The sequence below is a fragment of the Alosa sapidissima genome, chromosome 12, assembly GCF_018492685.1.
Source record: "Alosa sapidissima isolate fAloSap1 chromosome 12, fAloSap1.pri, whole genome shotgun sequence".
In the NCBI taxonomy this organism is placed as follows: Eukaryota; Metazoa; Chordata; class Actinopteri; order Clupeiformes; family Clupeidae; genus Alosa; species Alosa sapidissima.
Genome location: NC_055968.1, coordinates 12,787,278 through 12,811,874, shown reverse-complemented (window position 1 = coordinate 12,811,874; position 24,597 = coordinate 12,787,278). Strand labels below are relative to the sequence as shown.

The following is a 24,597-nucleotide window of genomic DNA, read 5'->3' as shown; positions in this document are numbered from 1 at the left end:
AGCAGGCGAGAAAACAAGCAGAGGTGGATGGGTGGAGAGAAAGAGAAAGAAAGACTGAGAGAAGGACAGCGAGAGAGGAAGAAAGCAAAGGAGAAGGAACAGGAAAGAAAGCAAGGCAGACAGAACGGTAGGGAATCATTAAGAGGGAGAAAGAAAGAAAGAAAGAAAGAAAGAAAGAAAGAAAGATGGAAGGAAAGAAAGACACTGCAATGTACAGCATGGAAGTCTCAGCACAAGCATGGCTAGCAGGTTGTGGGATGGCGGAATAAAGAGAGAAAGAGAGAGAGAGAGGAAGAGAGAGAGGAAGAGGGAGAGGAAGAGAGAGAGGAAGAGGGAGAACGATTTACACACTCACCCAGGGGAGAGGCACAGCACTAAAGCCTCTGGCACCAGCATACATCACTCGGCCTGTGAGGTGATGGCCGCATAAACGCATGCATAAAGTAGCGGCTTCCTCCACCTCACCACAGAGAATCTGCAAACACAGCCTCAGCCACGGCCCCTGGACTGGATACTAACACTGCACTTTACTCCATGCACCAGCCATGTAACTATCACATCCACGAGCTTTGTTCGGAAATTTGCACGAAATGAGCGATGCTGCTATTCGACCACATGAAGAATTTTCCCCCCCACGAACATAACACAGGAGCTAATTATATAGAAGCTGATATTAAAGGGCTTTTGATGTAAAAATGCACCTTAACTAATTGTGTTTTCATCAGGCCCTCATCTGTAGAGACTCTGCTAATCATGTAGGGAGACTGATGCTTTCACTATGGGTCTATAGTGAAGAGTGTTCACTAGGTTTTTATCGCGCTGCGCTACCAACACTATGCTCCTCTGGTGGGGGTCTGCTGAATTTAGTGGAGGTCAGATGTCGGTTCCACTATCCCCTAGCCACCGGTTTGGATCCCTGTCCCTGTTGAGGATGCTCTCCCAGGCCCTGAAGTGTGCTCCCTGTGGGGAACTGGGATGGGGTACTTCAGAACCAGATCGCTCCAGTGTCATCAGTTGAGGGGCCACCATGCCCAAAGTGTTTTACTGCTCAAGGAGCCACACAGACACCCGTGCAAAAGGCCATTTAATTTTTTTCCCCTCCTTTCTCATCCTCGGCGTGTCTTTTGCTGTGTGTTATTCTGCTCCGCTGCACGCTTGCTCTTTTACACAGCCATTTACACACCTGCACGACAGCCGGCAGGAGACAGACAGAGAGAGAGAGAGAGAGAGAGAGAGAGAGAGAGAGGAGGGAGGGAGAAACACATTATTTAAGAGGAGAGGGGGGGAGAAGAAGGGGAAAAAACATTTGCCAATAATCGCTTTCCAGCCTGTGAATCTCATTGAAATTGAAGGCCATTTCTGTGCGGATGAGAGGGTGCCGTGCATATCAGCCGCTCAGTCAATCGGATTTCTGACTGCTCATACGAGAGAGCAGGGGGTCGATGCCGGCAAATAATTCTGCGGATCCTTCATGGTGGGCTCGGGCTAATAATTCAGCTGAATTTAGTGTGGCAGTCAATGACAATCACGACCATTTTTCACTTCGCTCAGGCTCTTCATCCTACTACCCATACCATACATATATGCGTACACACACACACACACACACACACACACACACACACACACACACACTCGCTTTCTATTCCTCTTTCTCTCTGTGTCATTCAATCTCACTCTCTCTCTCTCCGTCACTCACTCTCTCTCACTTGCTTTCCAAATACTCAATACTTTCATCTCTCACTCTCTCACGGATGCACACAGTGGCTTTTTCTCTCTCGACAGTCGCCGCATTGTTCCATCTCAGCACCTCGCCGGGGCTCTTGGACATGATGAAATGGCCGTGTTTTATGGGCCGGCGACCACGTCTGCGATTGGAACCTGAAGAGCTTTTTACAGCGAGAATGTGCCGGAAGCCATCGCTCCCTTTGGTGAAGCCAGCCGTGCTTACTAAGCCCGGCTGGGTAAATGGCAGACCAGCCAATGAGAGTCTCTCTCTCTCTCTCTTTCTCTCTCTCCATCTCTCTCTCTCTTGCCAATTACAAAGTACAAAGTACAATTAGACGCTTCAGACTATGGCACAGGATAGGTTAGCACACTGACATTATCCTTGAGGGAAGCAGCTTTGTAGAGGTGTGCTCTTGTATTATTGTGTGTAATTGTCTGAGTTGTGATTGCTCTGGCATGGTGGTATGACTGTCACATGCTGCATTGTAATGGAGGGAAAGCAGTGTAGGGGAAAGGGAGAGGTTGGTAACGATGATGCAATGGTTTCATCCCAACAACTGACATCTCAGTAAAGCCTGAGAATAGAGAGCAAGTGTCTTCCTCAAACACAACCTCCCCTTTCTGAACACACACACACACACACACACACACACACACACACACACACACACACACACACACACACATCCCCAAGGCCCACTCTAAATGATGCATGCTAGACCGAGCACTTCATTTCTCTCCACACACAAGAGAGATAATTACTGCCATTCTGGAGCTCACCAACCATAGACACACTTGTGACACGAACACATGTTCGCCAGGTTATCTGTACCCAGCACCTTTCAGGCCGCCAGCCAACAAGCGCATCCACAACCCCCCTCCTCCCACCCACCCATCCATCCACCCATCCATCTCTCAATATCCACTGGGCTCCACTCCTTTCCAATCACCTCATCTCAACAAGGCACAACCCCCCCACCCCACACACACACACACACACACACACACACACACACGGCACACACACACTTACACACAAATATATGTACACACACACACTCACACCTCAACTCATTCCTGTCATGCTCGCAAGTCCAGCCGCATCAGGGATTTTTCATTAGAACAGAGAAAAGGGGTGGGGGAGCCCCCACTTGTGAATGACACACACACACACACACACACACACACTCACACTCACACACACACACACACACACACACACTTACACAGCTGTCGGCGGCATCACCACTTCGTCACCCACCAAATCATTTCGCTCCCATTTAATCCTGATGGTCTTTAGATTTGCTCAATTCCACTAATCCCACTTTATGGCTCTTTCTTTTTTCCCCTCTCCCCCCCCCCCCCTCTCTCTCTCTCTCTCTCCTCTCTCTCTCTCTCTCTCTCTCTCTCTCTCTCCTCTCTCTATCTCTCTCTCTCTATCTCTCTCTCTCTATCTCTCTCCTCTTAGCAGGGCTCACTGTGTGGGGTCTCTTCTCAGTCACCCCTCCTCTGATTGGGGAGGCGTTTAACCCAGTCGAGCTATGACTGCTCACACCTATCTCGGTGTGGAGTGTGTCTTAATCTTCGCCGTCTCTGTGCTGAAGTGTTTCGTTTAATGCAGATGGGTTCTTAACATCCCCCTCGCTTTCCCAACTCACACACACCACGCACGCACACACACACGCGCGCACACACACACACACACACACACACACAACTAATCAAAGTGCATCTGTGTGAGGGAGATGTGTCTCTATGCGGGGCCTGTTTTTATCTGCACCAGATTAATGCCATTAACGTAGCAGAATAATTGAAGACGAGCTATCTCCAAACTCAAGAATGGGGGGGGGGGGGGGGGGGGGGGGGGTTGAGACTTCTTTGGTGTTTGTGGGTCCATCTTGATGGGGGGTCTCAGGTGGGAGGGGGTACACTGACTTTTCTCTGAGTGGGGGGTCGGGGGATGTCATTGACTCATTCACTTAGGAAGCATGTTCTCTCATAAATTCTCCCCTGACACACACACACACACACACACACACACACACACACACACACACACACACACACACACACACACAAAATGTGTTATTGGTTCCTATTTGTCCTAGTGTTTGTGAGCGATTAGAACAAAGGCTTGTGGTGAAAAGAAATCATTGGAGTGTGGAGTCCTCTTCCAGGAGTGTGCCCTTCTGAGGATGTGTGTGTGGCGAAGGGAGGGGGGCACTCAGTGGAGCTCCATCAAGGAGGACAAATGACCTGAGAGCCTATGATTGAAAACTCTATTCCACATGGGGAGGGAAGGAGAGAAGGAAGGACAGATGAGCTTTTCTCTCTCTCTCTCTCTCTCTCTCTCTCTCTCTCTGTCTCTGTTTCCCCATCCTCACTGATACTCCCACCCACCCACACCCACTTCTATAGAGATAGAAAGACAAGAAAAAGAGGCGGAGAGGAGGAGAGGAAGAGAGCGATCACCCACTTCTCTTTATCGATGAGGCACTCGGTGATGGAGGAGTGAGAGGCTTGTCTTATGGTCTATAAGATGCGCTGAGGACAGATGAAGCCATTTAGGTTCCTCATTAACTGGCTGCCGCCCGAATAGAGGTGACCTATAAGGTGGCATTGAGGAGACCACTAGGCCTCTCTCTCTCTCTCTCTCTCTCTCTCTGCAGTACCAATGCAATGCACCACATCTGAAGTGCTATGTCGATGAGATTACTACCTAACACTCCAAACTAGAAAAAGGGTTTTCCCTTTACTTATTTTTTTTCTTCATGTAAGTGGATAATCTTCGAGACTCGACGACTTGGAAGGAGACTGGGAAATTCATGAGTTATAGAAGATCACAAGAGCACGCGTTCACAGCGATTCGCCCGTAGATGCTGCTTTTGATCGCCGAGAGAGGGGAAATTCCTTCAGAGTATTATTCTCTTTCTCTGGTTCGTTTCAGATCAGAAAAGGGGGATTATGAGCACAAGACTCCCCATTTCTCTATAAGCATACAACCACTTTCCTTTTCATTCTCATCTCACCTGCCGCTCCCATCCCCACATCCCTACCCCACATCCCTACCCCACATCCCTCCCCTACCCCACATCCCTACCCCACATCCCTACCCCACATCCCTCCCCTACCCCACATCCCTACCCCACATCCCCACCCCACATCCCTACCCCACATCCCCACATCCCTACCCCACATCCCTCCCCTACCCCACATCCCCACCCCACATCCCTACCCCACATCCCCACATCCCTACCCCACATCCCTCCCCTACCCCACATCCCTACCCCACATCCCCACCCCACATCCCTACCCCACATCCCCACATCCCTACCCCACATCCCCACATCCCTACCCCACATCCCTACCCCACCATCCCCCATCCCTACCCCACATCCCCTACCCCACATCCCCACCCCACATCCCTCCCCTACCCCACATCCCTCCCCTACCCCACATCCTTACCCCACATCCCTTTCCTACCCCACATCCCTCCCCTACCCCACATCCCTACCCCACATCCCCATCCCTACCCCACATCCCTACCCCACATCCCTACCCCACATCCCTATCCCTACCCCCCATCCCCATCCCTACCCCACATCCCTACCCCACATCCCTACCCCCCCATCCCTACCCCACATCCCCATCCCTACCCCCCATCCCTACCCCACATCCACAGCCCCATGCGCATCCTCATCCCTATCTCTCCGATTCCTTCAGCCAGCCTGATTCAGTGCATTTATCTCACTTCCTGAAAGCCTCTCCTCTGCGTTGCACCCTCATCTATTTGCTCTTCTCATTGGCCCCTCCATCTCATTTCCTAATGCACCTTTGTCTCCACGTCTCCCTCCTTTACACCTCATCCATCCATCCATTTCTTTTCACCAATTTATCTCTCTCTCTCTCTCTCTCTCTCTCTCTCTCTCTCTCTCTCTCTCTCTCTCTCTCTCTCTCTCTCTCTCTCTCTCTCTCTCTCTCTCTCTCTCTCTCTCTCTCTCTCTTACGAGCTCCCCTCTCCATCATGACTCTCTCTTCTTCCATCTCCACCTCTCTCTCCATCTCGCCATCCACCATTCCTCATTCGCTGCTTTCATCTCTCCCCAAATCCTCAGCCAGCATTCCATTCATCCCCTTCTCTCTTTCTCTCACCCTCTGTCTTTTTGCATTCCTCTCGCTTTTCTCTCTCACTCCGTTTTCTCTATCTCCCCCACCCCCTATCTCTCCCTTCCTCTCTCTCTCTGCATCCCCTCCCCCCTCATCTCTGTCTCTCTCTTTCATTCCTCTCCATTTCTCTCTCTCCCTTTCTCTGTCTCTGTGAGTCTGACATCAAGCTTCTGGTGCGGCCTCAGTCGCTGCAGCTCCATTTATCCTGTTTGCTCAGTGAGCCGAGCTGCACTGATAAAGAGACAAACAGAATCTCTCTCTCTCTCTCTCTCTCTCTCTCTCTCTCTTACATACACACACACACACACACAAACATTACACGACATGATGGCCCCCCAGTACACACATTGCAAAACTCTGCAAACACACATACAATGGACATAATACTACACATAAAAACACAAACATGATTGAGAATTACACACACACACACACACACACACACACACACACACACACACAGACGGATGGACAATCTTGAGTGTACGGCAGCATCAAAGTCTCTGTGTCGGCGAGATGAAGAGCCTGGTCCAGATTGGGCTGTTATCGCTCTGACAGTGTGGGCTAGCACTTTCATATCGCAAAACTCAAACAATGAAAAAAAAAGGAAATAAAAAAGGAGAATAAAATAAATAAATATAGAATTCCTTGGCCCTTCACCACTCTCTTCTCCTCCACCCTCTTCAATTTCTGACATGTACACAAGCGGCCCTCCTTTCTGTGGTGGGTGATAAGAAGGAAAAAAATAGATACAGACGCAGACGGATCTTCCCTCTCTGGTGGAGCCTACACGAGGGGAGCGAAGCCAAGTCATTTCCTACCCAACATGCTCGGGAGAGTAGTAAGGAACAGGGAACGTGTAAAAAGCAATTTTGTACAGCCAGATGCATTGTGATCCCCGACCAAAAGAGCAAGCCACACAGTGCATTTGCCACGCAGCCATTCACCAAACAGAAAAAAAGGCCAAGGCTCGGTGGCTCGGGCAGAACTGGAGCCGTGTCGGTTACTCTCCGTATGAGGACGTGAAAAAGATTGGTAGCCACTACCAAAAGCGGTCAGGGAGTAAAAAAAAAAAAACAGGGTTGAAAAGGAGGCTGTGACTGAAGTCACAGATATGGCACTCTAATGATGTCCCCTAGCTGGCCCTGTCTGACTGAGTTACTATAACCTCATTCCACACACCGGGGGACCTGTTCTCTGTGCGCTACATCAGGTTGAATTCCATCTTTTGATCGAACCCCCTCTACCACCACTACCACCACCACCTTCATCAAGAACAGGGCCAATTGCTTATGAATGGTTCATGAGAGAGATGAGTGTGTGTGTGTGAAAGAGAGAGAGAGAGAGAATGTTAGGAGTTCAAGTATATAGAGAAAAATAGAGAGACGAAAGAGGTTCATTCAAATGAGGGAGGATTCTTCAAGAAAACTTGTTCAAAAGGAATGAGAAGCAAGAGTTAAAGAGGGGGGGAGAGAGAGAAAGAGAGAGAGACAGAGAGAGAAACAGAGAGAGAGAGAGAGAGAGAGAGAGAGAGATGGAATGATGAAATGGTAGCTCTGGTTTGGGGGGGTAGGGCTCTGCTCGCTGAAGCATCTGTCAGCATGGTTGCCTGCTCCTTCCTCCACCCAGCGCTCCTGGCAGCCAGCTGAGGCAGGGAGCACCATGACGAGCCCAAGCCCAACTTGGCTGCTCCTCTCCTGGGGAGGAGTGCGGAGGATGCCCCCTGCACGCTCCAGATGTTCCCCTGCAAAGGACACCCCTGGCAAAGCACGGAGGAATGACACCACACACACTCCACACACTCATCTCTACTCATGCATATTATACCATTAGAATATAGGCTGTGAGCACACACACACATATGAGCACACACACACACACACACACACATGCACACACACGCACACACATTGTAATTAATAAAAGAAGGCCCTGACACGCATAGTGACAAACCCCAATAGTACCCAGCTTCATACACAATTAACAATTAAACGAGAAAGAAAATGCACATGTTAAGACACACACAGACACACACACACACACACACCAACAAATGCGGCACTCATGTCAGCACACATTTGTCACTCTGTTTTCATTGCCAGTAGGTATCCAGCTGGACAAGCTCGGAATGAATATTCTATCAAACACTGCCCAGAGGGAGAAGCGATTGAGCCAGAACGCAGAGCAGTAGTACAAAGTCTCCACTGTGTGACAATACCAACATCAATTTACAAGACAACCCAAAGGCCAGTCAACTATTTGGCTGGGATACAATGTGACAAATTTCGTTTGAGGGTTAATTTTAAAAATTATTTTCAGAGGTTCAGAGAAAATGTAACAGACTAGCTGATAATGGTAACAGGAGAACTCTTGCCCATACAGATCATTTCAGATGAGCATGCTGAGTGCCAGGTGTGGATGTGAGCTAGTTGAAATGCAGACTTTGTCTCCATTCCCCCCCAGTAGCATTAGACTAAAGTCTAAATCATTAATGTATGGTATCTTTCTAAACTCTTCTCCCCACTCCCCACACAAAGATAGACAGAGACAGATAGCAGAGAGAGTATGCAACATTGGTGGGGGAAAAGTGTCAAACGTTACCTCGGTTACAGCATGACACCCATTCTGACAGCCAGGACCCTCTAGGTAACAGCGTCTTTATCCGATTTCTCAAACCTCTTAACCATCCACCCACACCACCATCCCCCCATTCACCCGCCCACACACACTTCCTTCTTCCTGGAACCCCTCACACATCTCCCCCATCTCCCCTCTTATTAGACATAAACCAATTTCAGCCCAGACACTGAAGAGCCACTGGGGAGGGCCTAGGAGGCCAAACGCGCATATTAACCCACCAACTCCAGAGGCACATCTCTGAGATGAGAGCAAAAGAAAGCAAGTCAAGTCAAGCTAAGGGATGGCTGAAGATAAAATGCCATTTCTTTATTTTATATATATATATATATATATATATATATATATATATTTTTTTTTTTTTTTTTTTGGTGAAAGTAGAACTAATTAGAGACTCCCTTTTTTGCCGAGTAACAATGGAGGCGCTCGGCAGAGCAGAGGTCCTGAGGGAGCCATTTTGTTTCTTACTGGAGCCTCAGCTTCTGAGAGTCCTGGCTTATTCTGAGGCAACAAAAGATGGTAACAGAAAAGTGCTGGAGAGAACCAGCGGAGGAACACCACTGGGAAATATAGAATATCACAGCCCCTTTCACTCATGTGAATAACAAGCAGTGGCATCAAGTCTCCTTTGTGCCCGTGGAACGAAGGAGTTTGTGAGACAAAAAAAGAGGTAAACCGTGTGGCTCTCTGGTACAAAAAGGTACAAAGAGGGAGAAAATAGCATACATTGTCATTTTTCTCTCTTCCCCATCTGCTTTCTATATTGGCATCAAATGTCGAAGGAAATGCGCAGCACCACTGGGGCCTTGCAGAGCAACAAAAATCTCATCCTAAATGAGGAAACTCCATGTCTGTCGACAGCATCCACACTTTAGTCTGAGTGTGTGTGTGTGTGTGTAAGAGAGAGAGAAAGAGAGAGAGAGAGAGAGAAAGAGACAGAATTCATTTGCGTGTGTGCATGGGTGAATTTGCATGCCCGCCTGTGTGTGTGCGTGTGTGTGTGTGTGTGTGTGTGTGCATGTGTATGCCTGTGTGCATCACCCACTGTGCTGGGGTCGTGTTTGCGAAAAGCGTGTAAAAAGAAGTGAGTTAATTGATGTGCTAATACCCTGTGACTTCTGCATATGCCACCCTTAAACACAGAGCCCCCACTCCACCTTTGTTTGCCAGGCAGGCACCACAACGCAATGCTGGGAAATCGTTCAAGAATCCCCCCCATCACACACACACCCTCTCCCGAGACCGAATTATCAACCATTGAATTTTTCCTTTTTTCTTTTTTTTTTTTGGTTGGTGGAGGAGGGCATAGGGGGAGGGACAGAAGTTGAAATCACTGAAGCTTTGCATTCCAGCAGACTTACTATGACAGATGTGGCGCTGAATGCCTGGTTTAGGATTTGAGGAGGGTGTGCTGGTGACGCGCTTTTTTTCCCTTCTTTTTTTCTCTGCCCCCATTCCAAATGAAATTGAAAAAAATAATAGATGCCACCTTGTCTGCGTCTCGTAGAGGTAATCTTCACTTCAAAGGCAAGAGGGGAGGGGCCCTGGAGCTCCCTGGAGCAGGTTAGAGACCTACTCCGAAACGGGGTGGAGAGAGAGAGAGAGAGAGAGAGACAGAGAGAGAGAGGGAGAGAGAGAGAAAGAGTCACTATGTTTTTCAATAGGAGGCGAAGAAACTGGGGAAGACCATCATTGAGGCGCTAAAGCCTACAGCTACTTAAAATAAGCTTCCATCTGTAAACAGACATGCTCTAAAATCCCTTCTCTCTTTCCCTCTTGCTGCCTCTCTCTCTCTCTGCCTCCCCCTTGCACTCTCACTCACGTAAATAGATACACACTTGCTCTTTCCCGGCAAGTGTATCCACACTTTTTGAGGAGTCCATGATAATGCACTTCTGCGGGCTACTACTGAAATAAAGAAGAAATGTAATTTTCAATAGGGTAGTAGGGCACAATCTAATTCCAACATGACCAAAGGAGAAACCACACACACACACACACACACACACACACACACACACACACACACACACACAAACACAAACACAAACACACATTCCACTGGCTTTCCTCTTCCATTGCCAAACCTCTGACTCCATTTTATAAATGTAAGACTTTAGACGTGATCATCATCATCCTCAGTCTCATCCTCTCATCCACCCCCATCCAACTCTAATCAAAACCCTCCAATCAACAACACCAGGCAGAGGAACACTAACAACACTTACACTCCTCAGTAATAAAACACAAGCGCCACGCTCCATGGGTCAAGTGGAAGGGCTACTACCCCCCCCCCACACACACACACACACACAAACACACACACACACACACACACACACACACTCCCCTCCACTATACCCAGAACCACTTATGAGGAATGAGAGGCCGGTGGCGGGTGCCATCTATGATATGGCTCTGGAAGCAGGAGAGGCATACTCTAATTGAAAGAGAGGGTCATTTGCTAAATGAAAAGTATGCCGGGGCTAAAATCACATAAGGTCGCTTCCGCTCTGGAAGGGGAGGAGGAAGAGGAGGAGGACAAGGGCTGGCTCATTGTCTGAGCCTGGAGATTCATTGCACTGCGTTAAGTGTGAGCGAATATGAGCAATTTTTGTGAATATACATTTACTCGTTCTCTCTCTCTCCGAGTGCCTGTGTGTGTGTGTGTGTGTGTGTGTGTGTGTGTGTGTGTGTGTGTGTGTGTGTGTGTGTGTGTTTGTTTGTGTCTGCATGTCTGTTAGTCTGTTAGTCTCTGAGTGTCTGTGTGTGTGTGTGTGTGTGTGTGCGCACAAGCTGCGATCTGCTGATGCGGATGTTTCACTTCATACCCAAATCCACAGGGCACAGACAGATTGTGAGTGTTTTAAGAAGATTATGGGCCAGATTAGCAGGACATCTCTTTGCATGGGTTAGAGAGAGTGCCTTTGCACTGCTCTGGCCATCACAAATACACACACATACACACACACACACACACACACACACACACATATTCAAATCGATCAGCACAAGACATGCTCATTATTTATTTGAACTTGAATCTATTGCATGTTTATGTTATCCATAGATTTAGGAAAGAACATGGACAGGAATATCAAGTCAGGAATATAAAGTCCTTCAATGTCAAACAGGGCCATATTTGTCATAATGCTTCAATGTATTCAAACTAACGGCAGACAACTCGTCAGGCTACAGAATAAACATGCCCATGTCCTCCTGAACAAACAAATGAATTCTGTTGGGTACTTCAACACAAGGTCCCTCTCTTACCATATCCCCTCCTCATTTACTGTCCATCCATTCAGCATCTAACACAGATGAATAGGAGACACCAGGAGCATCATGACCACTAAATGGCACTTGTGGGGAGGTCACTTGATCAGTGATAAGACCACAGAGTCCCATTGAGAGGAATAATGAAGTGTCCTTCTTCAGAGGATCAACACGGCTGGACTGATTAAACCGATAGCCCTTAATCATGCCCCAATACCCCCCCTACACTGTTCACTTCCTGCTTCAGCTTCCTAACCAAGGCTAACTGTAGCAGCAGCAGTAAAGTACTTTTCAATTCCAGCCAAAGAGAGACAAAGGACCGGGATGTGTGACCCTGCTATTAGCGCTAATGGTAATTACACAGCTGCAGCATTCAGCCAGAGTGCAGCATTCTGTATTATCTTTTATTAGCGTGGTGGCTAAACAATATTAGCGGTAGCAGTGCAGCGCGCTAGCTCTTGAAGACCTCCACCACCACCACCGCGTTGGTTCTGTGGCAGCATAGCTGACTTTTAATTAGGGGAGGCTGATAATGTCACGCCTCGCCAAGGGATCAATGACAAGGGCCTGGAAGCGGGCAGTCAATACACAGGGCCAGGAAAGGGATTTCCTGGGGAGAGGCTATATCATTCTCGGACGCTCTGGTGGTGACTGAGGTAAGCCACTCAAGTGCCACAGCAAACAACCCCCTTAACTACTCCAAAACTGCCAGGCAAGGCTACTGAGAAGGGAAAACTTAGCTCCCCATTTTCAGTTTGAATTTACCCATTACATCTCTACAAAATGTTCTGTGGAATGACTAGGCAAATACAAAAAAACACATTAGTAGCCAGACAGTTCATTCTGGGGTTAACACAGGGGTTCTGATGTAGTGGCCTATCTATTTAAAAATGAATACAATTCTGTTTATGTTCAATGGTCCAAAGCTGGAGAAATATTGAATTAGTCAGATGCTTGTCTTTTTATTGATGTTTATTCATTATTCATGGATTGAACAACATGTGTTTAGATCAATCAGCTTCCCATATCAGTTACTGCAGATCAATCACGGATGGCCTAACAGCAACACAGATCATAGCTTCTTCCAGGCGATGTAACAGATTCAATCCTGTGAGCAACAGGAACAACAGGTGTCTTATGCAGTAAAACCCAGTGTCTTAAATGAATGATGTAAAACACAAAATCCTCAGAATCCACCAGACGATTCAAAGAGAAATACCAAAAGATTCAACCAGGATCCACACACGCACGCATGCATATACACATACTATGCCTGGTATAGATGGGAAAAGGGGAAATAGCCTCACAGCTAGCATGCTACTGCCTCACAGCCTCTGGCTTTGCCCATCCACAGAGTGAAATTACGCAGCCTGTGACAACGTTTGCCAACAGATGCCTCCCAAGGATCTGCAGCCCGCCGCTCTCCTGTCGACCCCAAATCAAACTGAGAATAACTAGCGTGAATGGGAGAGCAAGAGAAGAGAGCAAGACAATGTTGCCTTTGTGGGTTAACACTCACTATGCGCCACGTTTCTATGGAGACGCACCGTCACCTGCTGGGCTTGCTCAAGCTGAAGTAAATGGCCTTCCCGTGGCTAGGAACGTGGGGAAAAGTCCAGAAGACAGAGCACACACACACTCTACCTACATTACAGTATACACACCACACACACACACACACCCCTGGCATTGCCGCCGCCCGCAGACTGATCCAGAAACATACACACGAACACGGGTCCCGCCTGTCCAAACCCTCTGGAAGGAGACAGGATGGAGAACAGGCTGGGGGTTCTACATCTCTAACCTCCTCAGCCCCAACCCCCAACCCCATTCACCCATCCACCCACCTCCCAATATGGGCCCACCACTCAGGGGCTGGAGTCTGGGGGTCTGCCTGCCAGACCTGTCAGTTTGAAAGACAATTGCGGTTCCAGTTAACACACATTTCCACGCCTCTCTTAGGTCTTTAATACTGATTGTGGCCTATAGGAAAGAGTAGGATCAAACTCAGCCAGAAACATTTATGACCTACACCACTGACCTTTGAACTGTGACCGACATAGGGAAGCCTTGAGGCCCTTAATGATGGCAGATTTGTGTTTGTTACTCGTGCTTACTGACATGTCACGATGCTGTCAATGACTGAAACAGCTACCTGCTTGAAATAATAAAGCGTGAAATGTATGGGCCAGCTCTACGTCAGAATTGTTCCATATGGATGTCAATACAGGGGAGGGTGCATGCACAAACATCGTGATTGTGCACAGAGTTTAAGTAAGCTTCGCTGTATTTATTTTTAAATTATGTAACAATAAAGCACCATGTTTCACGACAGAAAGCGGTACATCGTGTACAGCAAAACATATGCCAGAGTACGCACGCGTATCGTAACAGTAGGGTACCGGGCGGGCACTCGTTGCTCTAGACTCCGGGAGCTCGCAAGGGTGCTCACCACCACGTTTGCTGCTCCCGGCGGAATCACGGCGAAGTGACATGCCGCAGTTGTTCCCGGCACAATCGGCCCGCCAGCCCCCTGCTAGAGTCGGGAGATCCACCCACCCCCACCCCTGCGACTAAAAGATCATAACCCCCCCACTACCCACAGCGAAACATAGCCCAAGCAATGTCTTCTGTCACATCAACTCGCGTGTAACGTAAGCATTTCGAACATAAGTAATGGGGCATGGTCCTTTCGTGTATTAAAAAACAACCAACCAAAACTATCACAAATAAGGTAGGCTACGAGTGCGTTTATTCATGGACAAATGATTTGTGGCCAGCCCGGGGGAAAGCGGCTCTCCCCGCGAAGCTATCTTCCACCACCGGGACGCTACGATTAATGCAGGTTTAAAATGCAGCGGAGCCCCTGCAAACTCAATCACCAGGCTAGAGTCTTCTGCCATCGTGACTCCAGTGCCATTGCCTACAACATATCTGCGCAAAAAGCTAACCAACTTCTTCCACATCATAGTTCGTGAGATAATTCTTTAGCGTTACCTTTATCGTTTGAGCCCTTTCGACACACATCTACAGCAACAGCAGAGATGTGCCGCACGACGGAGTGCTTACTCAAAGCCCGGGCAAGAGATTTCTACACAGCAGCTCAAGAGACCAAAAAGCACCGCGCAACCTCTGCGCTGAGCTCAGAGCTCACAGGATAGCAAACCGAAAAACACAGTGTTGAATGCTGCCAATGGTACGATAACAATGTTTCATAATACTTTAATGTCGCCATAAACATTTGTATCCACATATTAATCGATACACCACCATTCCTCCGCGTTACCGAACAGTAAGCATGTCAATGCAGCAATTGCACTCACTGAATGCCGATTCATTTGAGAAGGGGGGCAGATAGAGTTAAAATTAAGATAAAACGTTGGCCGGTGCACATAAAGTATTCTTTCTGTGTAAAATGTAATGTTAAAAGGCTCTTCGACAACTTAATTATCTTTAAAACAATGTGCAATAGTAACTGATTCACTTATTCCTAACGTAGGCTATCAATCGACCATTTACAAAGATCAAAGAATACAACCGGTAAAACCTTTAAAATAAAGCAAGAGACACAGGTAGCCTAAATTTAATTTGATTATATATTTTTTAAAGACTCTTTCAGTGCGGTCCATAGCAATGTGCACCTGCTACCGCTTGCTATATGCCTACCTTCAGACTGATGTGAGATTGTGCGGTTCCCATACTTCTCATAGTAAAAAAAATCCAGTTATATATCCCGATGCTCCGAGGTCCATACAGTTATAACCGTAATCCAGTTTCCCATTCCGGGGACATACAGACAAATCTGGACTACATCCTTCCCATCGCGGCCAAAGAGTGTCAAGATTTTTTTTGCGTTTCTTTTCGACCCTTTCGCTCCCTTCTTTCGCTGCTCCCGCTGAAGTTGCCTAGTTACCTCTCTCTTAGGGTGGCTAAAACCACGGATCCCACAGCCAATCACGAGCCCGATTGCGCGTTAACCCGTTCTGCGCCGACTTGTCCTGATTTCTCGGTTTCAGGGGAAAACGCAAGGAGTGGGCGGGGTGACTGAGTAAGAGTTCCAGCACCGAAAACCAAGATGCGCAAAAGAAGATAAAAAGAAAAAGGGGAGAAGGGGGGTGCAATGCTTCTGAGCTGGATGTGTGGGTCTTCTTTTAAAAGCGAGGGTAAAAGTGCTGATGCACTGTCACAGTGGCGTTTGACTTCTTGTGACAATGACATCAATATAAGACCACAGCAAACAACTAAGCGGTGTCCCACATAAGGCGACTGCTTAGCTCCCTGCGCCGCAGAAGAATGAGGACAGAGTACCGGCCGACCGGCTGCCTGCCTGCCGCAAGCATCCACGCGCTCACCAGGACATACCTGTCAATGATCGGGCTATAATTAAAAACCCTTCAGCCGCTTTTGTTCCTGAAATGATTAGTGATTGTGACGGGTTTGGATGGCAGTGGATGGTGTGTGTGTGTGGGGGGGGGGGGCGTAGTTTAATTTTAACCCTGTGAGTCACCCCATCATGCAGGGTATTGATTTCAGCTTGGGCTGTCAGAGAGTGAGCGGCCGCCCACAGCACCGGAGCCTTTTCACTCTTAATCAAGGTTATGAGGCTGAGTCAGGAACCTGGGGTGTTCCTCCTCACTGATCCACATTTCAGGAGGAAGGGAAGTTGGCTAGATGCCCCCCCCCCACTCCCCGCAGAGGGACTTTTAGACAGGGAAATACCTCCTTTATCACAGCCAAGCCAGTCCTGGACAATCTGCATCATACTCCCATCATGGAGGATGCAGAGCTTTCCTGTCTGTAGGACTAGTAGTGAGCAAATGTTTTGTTTGTACATGTACATGCAAGTATGTACCTGCAATTGTTTGTGTGTATATATATATGTGTGTGTGTGTGTGTGTGTGTGTGTGTGTGTGCATGCATGTCTGCGTGTGTGAGAACACTTGCCCAAGCATTCATGTGTGGCTGCAACCAAAGATCAAATACAGCCAAAGGTATAAACAACAAAAAAACTGCCAAGAGGTGATTTATCCAAACCTCTCGGCATATGGTAGGCCTACACTAAATGACTCCTGTCAGAGTCACTCCACGTCTAAAGATGCAAAAGGGGAGAATATTAGAAGAAAACATCCATCCCCATTCCCCAAATCCCCACCCCACTTTCTCTCCCTCCCCCTCGCTCTCTCACTCTCTCCTCCCCTTCAACTCTGTGTAGTGTAGTGGGGTGCAGCATTTGCTGGATTTGGTGTGCAGAATGTGGACTCAATCCCTCTGATCTGAACAAAGAGAGGACAGAAATGTTCATCCCCTTGCCAGTTTTTTTCTCTCTCTGTCTCTCTCTGTCTCTCTCTCTCTCTCTGTCTCTCTCTCTCTCTGTCTCTCTCTCTCTCTCTCTCTCTCTTCTCTTTCTATCTCTCTCTCTCTCTCTCTTGTGTCCAGTTGTGCTTCTGCTGTTCTCTCTCATCCTTCTCCATGTATATTTCTATCTCATTTCTCTGTTTTTCATCCTTTGCTTTTTTTTTGGGGGGGGGGGGGGTCACTGGTTTCTTTGTCTGTCTGTCTGTCTGTCCCACTATCTCTCCCGCACGCTCTCATCCACTCTTCTTCTCATTTTTAGCATCAACACCATGTGCTACTCTTGCATCTCTCTCTCTCATTTAGTTTCTCTGTTCTCTCCATTCTCTCTACCTCCTCCTCCATTCCCTCTCTCTTTCAGAGGCGACATCATGCATTGTTCCCACATTTTGTTTATGCCCAGCTGTTTCATATCCAAGATTTTAATCCCAAACCACACCCCTTTGTCCCCATATCTGCCTTGGCACTCACACACACACACACAAACACACACACACTGAGCATGAAAAAATAAAGGATCAAAATGGGTCGAAGCTTTGGGTCATGATTGGTCCAAAGATGCCCTGTAATATTTAGACCATGCCAATTGGGAGAATTCAATCGGACAGTCAGGGGAAGGGGTTGTGGCATTGCCAGTGGTTTCTGAAAGAAATGTTACATAGAACGCTACTAATTATGGGGTGCATATAGCCTTGATCTGGCCCTGATCTGGTATGTGGCATGAATCCATTCCAGGCCAGGTCTAGATCTGTTCTAAAGCAAGCTGCCATCTGGGCAGTAAACACACACAGCATTTGGATACTCCACTGTCATTATTTAGCTCATTCTATTCACTTTAATATACCCTGCTTACATGTAAGCATTTTTGGAGCAAATCTGATTATAAGCCACTGGGCCTGGCACAAAGAATGACAATAACTAGGAAATGTCTATTCATCAGGACTTCAATTCATTATCTCATGCCAGTGTGCATTTAATAGAGCGTTTAAATGCCATGTGGAACATGATAAAAGCTGGCAAATAAAAACGACAAACAAAAAACATGTGAAACCAAAAAGCATAAAAAAGCACATCCACTCCAACATCTATCCACTGTGTCAGCAGCTCAGATCATAACTATGCATATAGGTCATAATGGCAATGGGTGACATTCTTATGGCCAAGGTGGTTTCATCACATCATGCAGTGGCCATGGAGTTGACATTACTGTTGAATGGCCCCGTCAAAAGTAGCCGTCACACAGCTATGGGGTCCTTAAGCTCCATGTTTAAATGACATGAATAGAGATGAGCCCCAAAGGCAGGGCCGTACCCAAAATGCCCAGCTTACCTTTCCCATCTCGCCTCGCACGCTTGATTATCCCGTTAGACGCCGAGCTGAGAGACAGCTATCGATCGGTCTGGAGGTGAATTTTTGAAGAAGGCATTCTCATGCAGCAATGAGATTCCTCTAACCCTGACCAGGCTGTGACTCCGTGGAAGGGAGATGTGTGTGTGTGTGTGTGTGTGTGTGTGTGTGTGTGTGTGTATGTGTGTGTGTGTGTTTGTGTGTGTACACACACGCGAGGGGACTGTCTGTGCTAACCTTCCTCATGCTGAAAGCTCATTTGTCATCGAACATCTAGCAAAGCGCTGCAAATGTGAGGCTGACTGCTAGCATTGGTCAAGGAGGAGTTCAAAAGATGTGCAGCGATGGAAGGATGGATGTGTGGAGGAATGAATAAGGAAATGACACTGTGGGTGAGATGAGAGGAAACAAAACTACACCGACTGACAGCCACTGCAGACAAATTACAAATGGTTACAATACAAATGCAGGAAGGCAGACAAAAGCTATTAGTGACTAAGTCCATGCTATACCACATACCAATGTGGATACTGAATGAGCAGGTTTTAATATTGAGTTAGATGCACTGATAAACACTGCACCCACAGAGTTGCTCTTAGTTCCCCGGCAGCGGTTTCGAGGGTTCCCTCTTCCCTGGTCTGTGATGTATGACAATTCTGCTAAGCGAGTAGATCGCAGTTTTGACTGTGCTGACAGAGCGAGCGGGTGAGGCGCAGCGTGAAACCTCTGTCTACTGTATCCGCTTCAGGGCAACCTCACACCACAACTCACTACTACAGCAGAGACTCAGCTCTCCACTGTTCTCTCTCGCTCTCTCTCTCTCTCTCTCTCTCTCTCTCTCTCTCTCTCTCACAGACACAAACATACACACTCACACACAGACACACACGCACACACACAAAATTGAGTCGACAGAATCTTTGCTATAAATACAAAGGGCTGGATAGAACCCACGCCACCCGCCTGTGCTTCACCAGATGGAAATAACACACCATGAACTTGGGGCGTAAATATGAACGTGGATGACAGGTAGTGTCTCGCTTATGGGACGAAGCAATAGCTCAGAGACGAAGAGCATGCAGCGCAGAAAATGTCACGCGTATTTACTCTATTCTCATGGCGTGGCTTTCGTTGGGGGATGCCCTCTAAGACAATCCATCTCGATTCATTAAAACAATATTGGAGACATCTCCCAAGGATACGAGCACTTGTGCTATGCGGCTTTAGGATAATATATTCTGTGTGGCAACTGGAGAATCTCAGCAGGAGAAGTCTCCATGCAAAGGCTCAGAAGGCAAAAGTCTGTGGCAAGCAACCCAGCAGCGTTCTCTGTCACTCTCTTTGTCTCTCTCTCTCTCTCTCTCTCTCTCTCTCTCGTTTTTTTGTGTTGCAACTTAATATCAGTGTTGACGCTTAACTTCTGACGGGATCAAAGAGCTGTCATCAGACTATTGTCGAACAGTGAGGTAAATCAGAGTTTGGAAACAATTGCACTGCACTCATTATTTGAAGATGCAGTGCAATTTGGGAAGTGTTGTGTGCCCTGTCAAAACAGAACCTTGAGCCGAATGCTGTTTACTTGATATGTCAAAATATGATGTGTCAACCCAAAGAAATCAGACAGAGATTTTTCGTAGAATCCAAAATGACATACTCCCCTCCCCTGGCAGTGACACTATTTTGTTTTGTTTGTTATGACATGCTATTGACCTTGCAGGCGTACTTGCTTGACTTTTCTAGGTTTGTATTTTTTATTTTTGGGAGAATACCATAGATGTCAGACAAGACAATTCTTGCTGCACTCTCTTGCCATGAATAATGCAGCGTCAGCAATTTTTAATGCCTGTTGTCTTCATTCATGTTTCACTACCGCCATGGTTCTACATAACCCTCTTTTGGACTCTTAATGAACCAGCCTTGGGCTCTGTCATAAACACACTGAGAAGCATGAAAGATTTATGTGACAGGCATATCATGCTGTCTGACCTCCGACTCATTCAGTTCAATAGAAATCTATTTCAGTCGTGTGTAATCTATCTCAGTCAAGTGTCCTTCATTAAAGTGCTTCCTCCCCTCAATTATTCACTGAAAACAAAACCCGTATGTACACAACCCTGTTGTCTGGACAGGCAACAGAGTTCACCAAAGTCAAAGTCAAGTCAAAAGTTCATTATTCCACCAGGGGACTTTAAGATGCTGCAAGATATGAAGGCGGGGGTCTTTTGATTGACATCTCAAGAAGTGGCAACCAGCTATTTACTGTGTTGATTATTCACAGTGAAGTGTGTGTTTCCTTTATGTCAAGACCACAATTTGAATGCAGTTGCCCCCTTTTCACCTTGTGAATCACAACAGTGACTCTGAAACTTCCCCCGGCTTCGTGCCCATTACTTCAGTTATAAATAGAGAATAGGAAGAAAAAAACATACAGAAGTATGAAAATGAGAGAGAGCTGAAAACACCGCTTTTAATCTGTAGAGCAACCTCGCAATAGCAGTACGACCAGACTGGGAAGGGAGGAGAGAGAGAAGAGAGTGTGGAGAGAGAGAAGATTCAGCTCTCAGTGTATCTATGGGACTGACAGCTTGGGTGGCATTTGAGCCTGAAACCTATAAAAAAAAGTTACTGGATTTATCGAAGTTGAACATTTTTGGTTTCTAAGCCAACTGTTTTATGGTCACTGGGAATTTTTGGTTGCCAAGATTGTCAGCAGATTTATTACGGCATGTGACACTCCCACACCTAGCTACGATGCATTAAGGACCAACCCACACATACAAAACAACTGGGTCACATCACAAGAAGAGGAGGGAGTGTAGAGGAAGATGGAACAAGAAGACTCACCACAACTTCACCGTGTCTGGCTTCCATATCAGAGGTTCTTATCCCAATGGTTGACCAAACACCTGGGGAAAACAGAAGAGTAGACATGTTAACAGAGACCCTTAGCTACACTAGCATAGTAGTCAGTTAGGACACCCAGATCATCCTCTCTTTCACTCGAAAAAACAATATGGCTTACGGGACTGAACCTGAAACATCAGTGGTATGGTGGACCATAGAAAGAAATTAAAGGATAGTCCACTGGATTAGGCGAGTGTGAGTGCCACCATGTTTTTCAACCAAGATAGAAAAGTTCCCCAAGCTGTGTATTAAGCCCTCTGTATGAAAATAGGATTGAATAACACGATAATACAGTCATATTTCACAGTCATTATTATTCAAATGAGGCCACAGTCTGTCTACTCTTTCCCATTGTTTGATTGTTTGGCCATTAAAACAGATTCTTAGTTGAGAAACAAGGCTGCTACAGTACATGTGAATGTTCAGCTAAATAATGTAGGAACGCACACATAATATGCACACTACACACAAGCAGTAAGGGAATTCCACCAATGAGAACAGAACCATATCTCAGACACTTCAGAGTAGACTCATTACACTGTGTGTGTGGTGAGTGTGTGTGTTTGTGTGTGTGTGTGTGTGAGAGAGAGAGTGTGAGTGAGTGAGTGTGTGTGTGTGTGTGTGTGTGTGTGAGTGAGTGTGTGTGTGTGAGTGTGTGGTGTGGTGTGTGTGAGTGTGTGTGTGTGTGTGTGTGTGTGTGTGTGTGTGTGTGTGTGTGTGTGTGTGTGTGAAAGACAGAATAAGAAAGAGAGCGGGAGAGAGACAGAAAGAAAGAAGTGGGTCAGAGAAAGCACATAGCGAGCTGTTCTCCCTTTAATTAACTCACCCAAATCATTCCTACTTGCAGCGTCTAATGAGTAAATACTACTGGAACAATAGGAGCATGCTGGGCCTATTGCTGCCAGATATAGGTTAATCTCCCACGGAAAAAGTGTCATATGGACAACACTGTCAATCGCAGCTGGAGGTTAGTGCTTGAAAAGGCCACTGATGGGTGAATTTGAGGGTAAAAAAATCAAGATCAGCTTCTGATGCTCTCATATTGAAGTAGTAATTTAAAAGGCTTGTTAAGGGTTTAAGCATAACAATAACAGAGTAAGTGTTTCGGTGGGAGAATGACTCGGAGGTTCTTTAAAAGCATGGCTAATGCTTTTATGTATAAAGTTGTTTGTCGCTGCATTGCACTGGCGGTGTCCGCAGGGAGCATTTATCATACAGAATATTTAGTGTTCGCAACCCAATGCTCTTTGTTTTCAAAGGGAAAAAAACTGTTCTTTTACAATAGTCCTCAAATATAATCAAAACAACAGTCTTCAAAGTCTTCCTCAGCTAGTGTCCTTATTTCTGGTGGCTACGAGGAAAGATATTGAAATATTTGTGATAATTTATTAATTACCACCATATTTGCACATGCTTGCAACCAAAACTACACATTCTCGTACATCAAAGGTCACTGCTTTCCAGTGTTGGTAACACAAAACATAATTTCTTTGCACATCTTTATACTTCATTCCCCTATTGAAATCATGTGTAAAGGCATGGCATATTAAATATTGAGAGGATATTCATTCCAGGCTAGCAGAACATGAAATTAATAAATCATTAACTACAAGCTGCAAAGATTGTCAAGATCTCTATCCCTTATAAAGCCAGGCTCTTTTATCATGTGTGCTGCAGTGTGTGTCCCCTCTGAATGTGAATTGCGGCCCAGGTTGAAGGACTACACACTCTGTGAAAGAGCCCGTCGATAGAAGGCTCCGAATGATGGCAATTTTGAATAGTGAGTTATGACCTGCCATTATCGCCCTGTGGTGAAAATCTATTTAAATGCAGGTGCAGAAGAGCAGCAAAGACATCATTACTTATCGCTGGGACTTTGGTCTTCTGATGATATTGTGGATGCAGAATGCCATTTTGTGGCCTCAGCAATGTGCGAATGTCCAATTCGGCGTTGCACGGCGATGCCAGTTTATGCTAACTGCTAACTGTTAGCAGCACCATCCAGGATCCTCTCCATCTCCTCACCCATCTCTCCATCCATCCCTTCCATCCTTGTCCTCTCAAGGACACAGATCGGACAGTCCGTGTCCCACCCCCCCGCTTGTTCTTAATTGTCCATGATGAGTGCTCCACACTTGAGCACACAGCCATCAGAGTCCCGCTGACAAGCACAGGGGCTAGCCTCTCTGACGCAGACAGGCATCACCTTCACGATTAATGGGTTTCCTCCACTTAGACGGAGAACGGAGGACGGAGGAAAACAACCAAATCCACCCACACACACACACACACACACACACACACACACACACGCACACACACACGCACACAGAGAGAGACACACACACACACACACACACACACACACACACACACACACACACACACACACACAGAGACACACACACACACTAATGCTTATGCATGAGCACACAAAAGGAGAGAAACAAGAAAACACTAGAGGAACACACCACTAATGACCGACTCCATCCAAAAGAGTTTAATTAGCGTCACAAGCCGCTGTGAGCTTGCGGGCAATCCCGGCACTGTGAGCATGTGTGTGACCACCCCTCTACACACACACATACACTACACTGTGGTCTGCCTCTGGCACACTGGTGCCTCTGTGGCGGTCCCAGCCTGTACTGGAAACCTACCACCATACACAGGAAGAATCGTCTTACTCTGTCAGACACACCTTTTGACTATCACACACTATTTCAATGGGCCAATATGTGATATTTATAGTCTATACCTTGTTGTGTGTTGCACACACACACACACACACACACACACACACACCACACACACAAACAAACACACACACACACACACATACAAAGGAAAAAATATCCTAAATGTGAATCAAGCACAGCTGAATGCACCCAACCCACTGAGTAAAAGAAGGTGTACCTTCAAAGGCAATAGAACAAGATTTAAGTCACCTCTCAAGTCATGTAATAAATATATCCATTTAAAAATACCACTGCATAAGAGATTTAATTTTTACTGCACTGCAGTTTTTAAGGCTCTTAAAAACTCAACTGACTATTCACTAAGTGTTAATCACCTTTTAATCACTGTGCAAGTTCCCAAAATGCAATGTTAATGTAACTCAGTTACATCATTTGGCTGCTCTCAGACATCTCTCTGCTTCACAATTTAGCCTGCTGTTGAAACTAGCGG

The 24,597-nt window shown here is 46.7% G+C and overlaps 1 protein-coding gene across 4 annotated transcripts in view; it reads right to left on the bottom strand.

Moving 5' to 3' along the window:
• The window catches only part of dab1a (DAB adaptor protein 1a), a 147,046-nt gene extending 125,630 nt beyond the window's left edge, over positions 1 to 21,416 (bottom strand). The window contains exon 1 of one of the 4 annotated variants that reach the window (XM_042112018.1): positions 21,352 to 21,416. The gene's annotated coding sequence lies outside the window, so the exon portion shown is untranslated. Of the gene's footprint in view, positions 1 to 9,893; positions 9,915 to 14,805; positions 14,826 to 15,474; positions 15,709 to 21,351 lie in introns of those variants that run through there. The other 3 variants (XM_042112017.1, XM_042112020.1, XM_042112021.1) reach the window with 3 other exon arrangements.
• Positions 21,417 to 24,597: the final 3,181 nt, after the last annotated feature.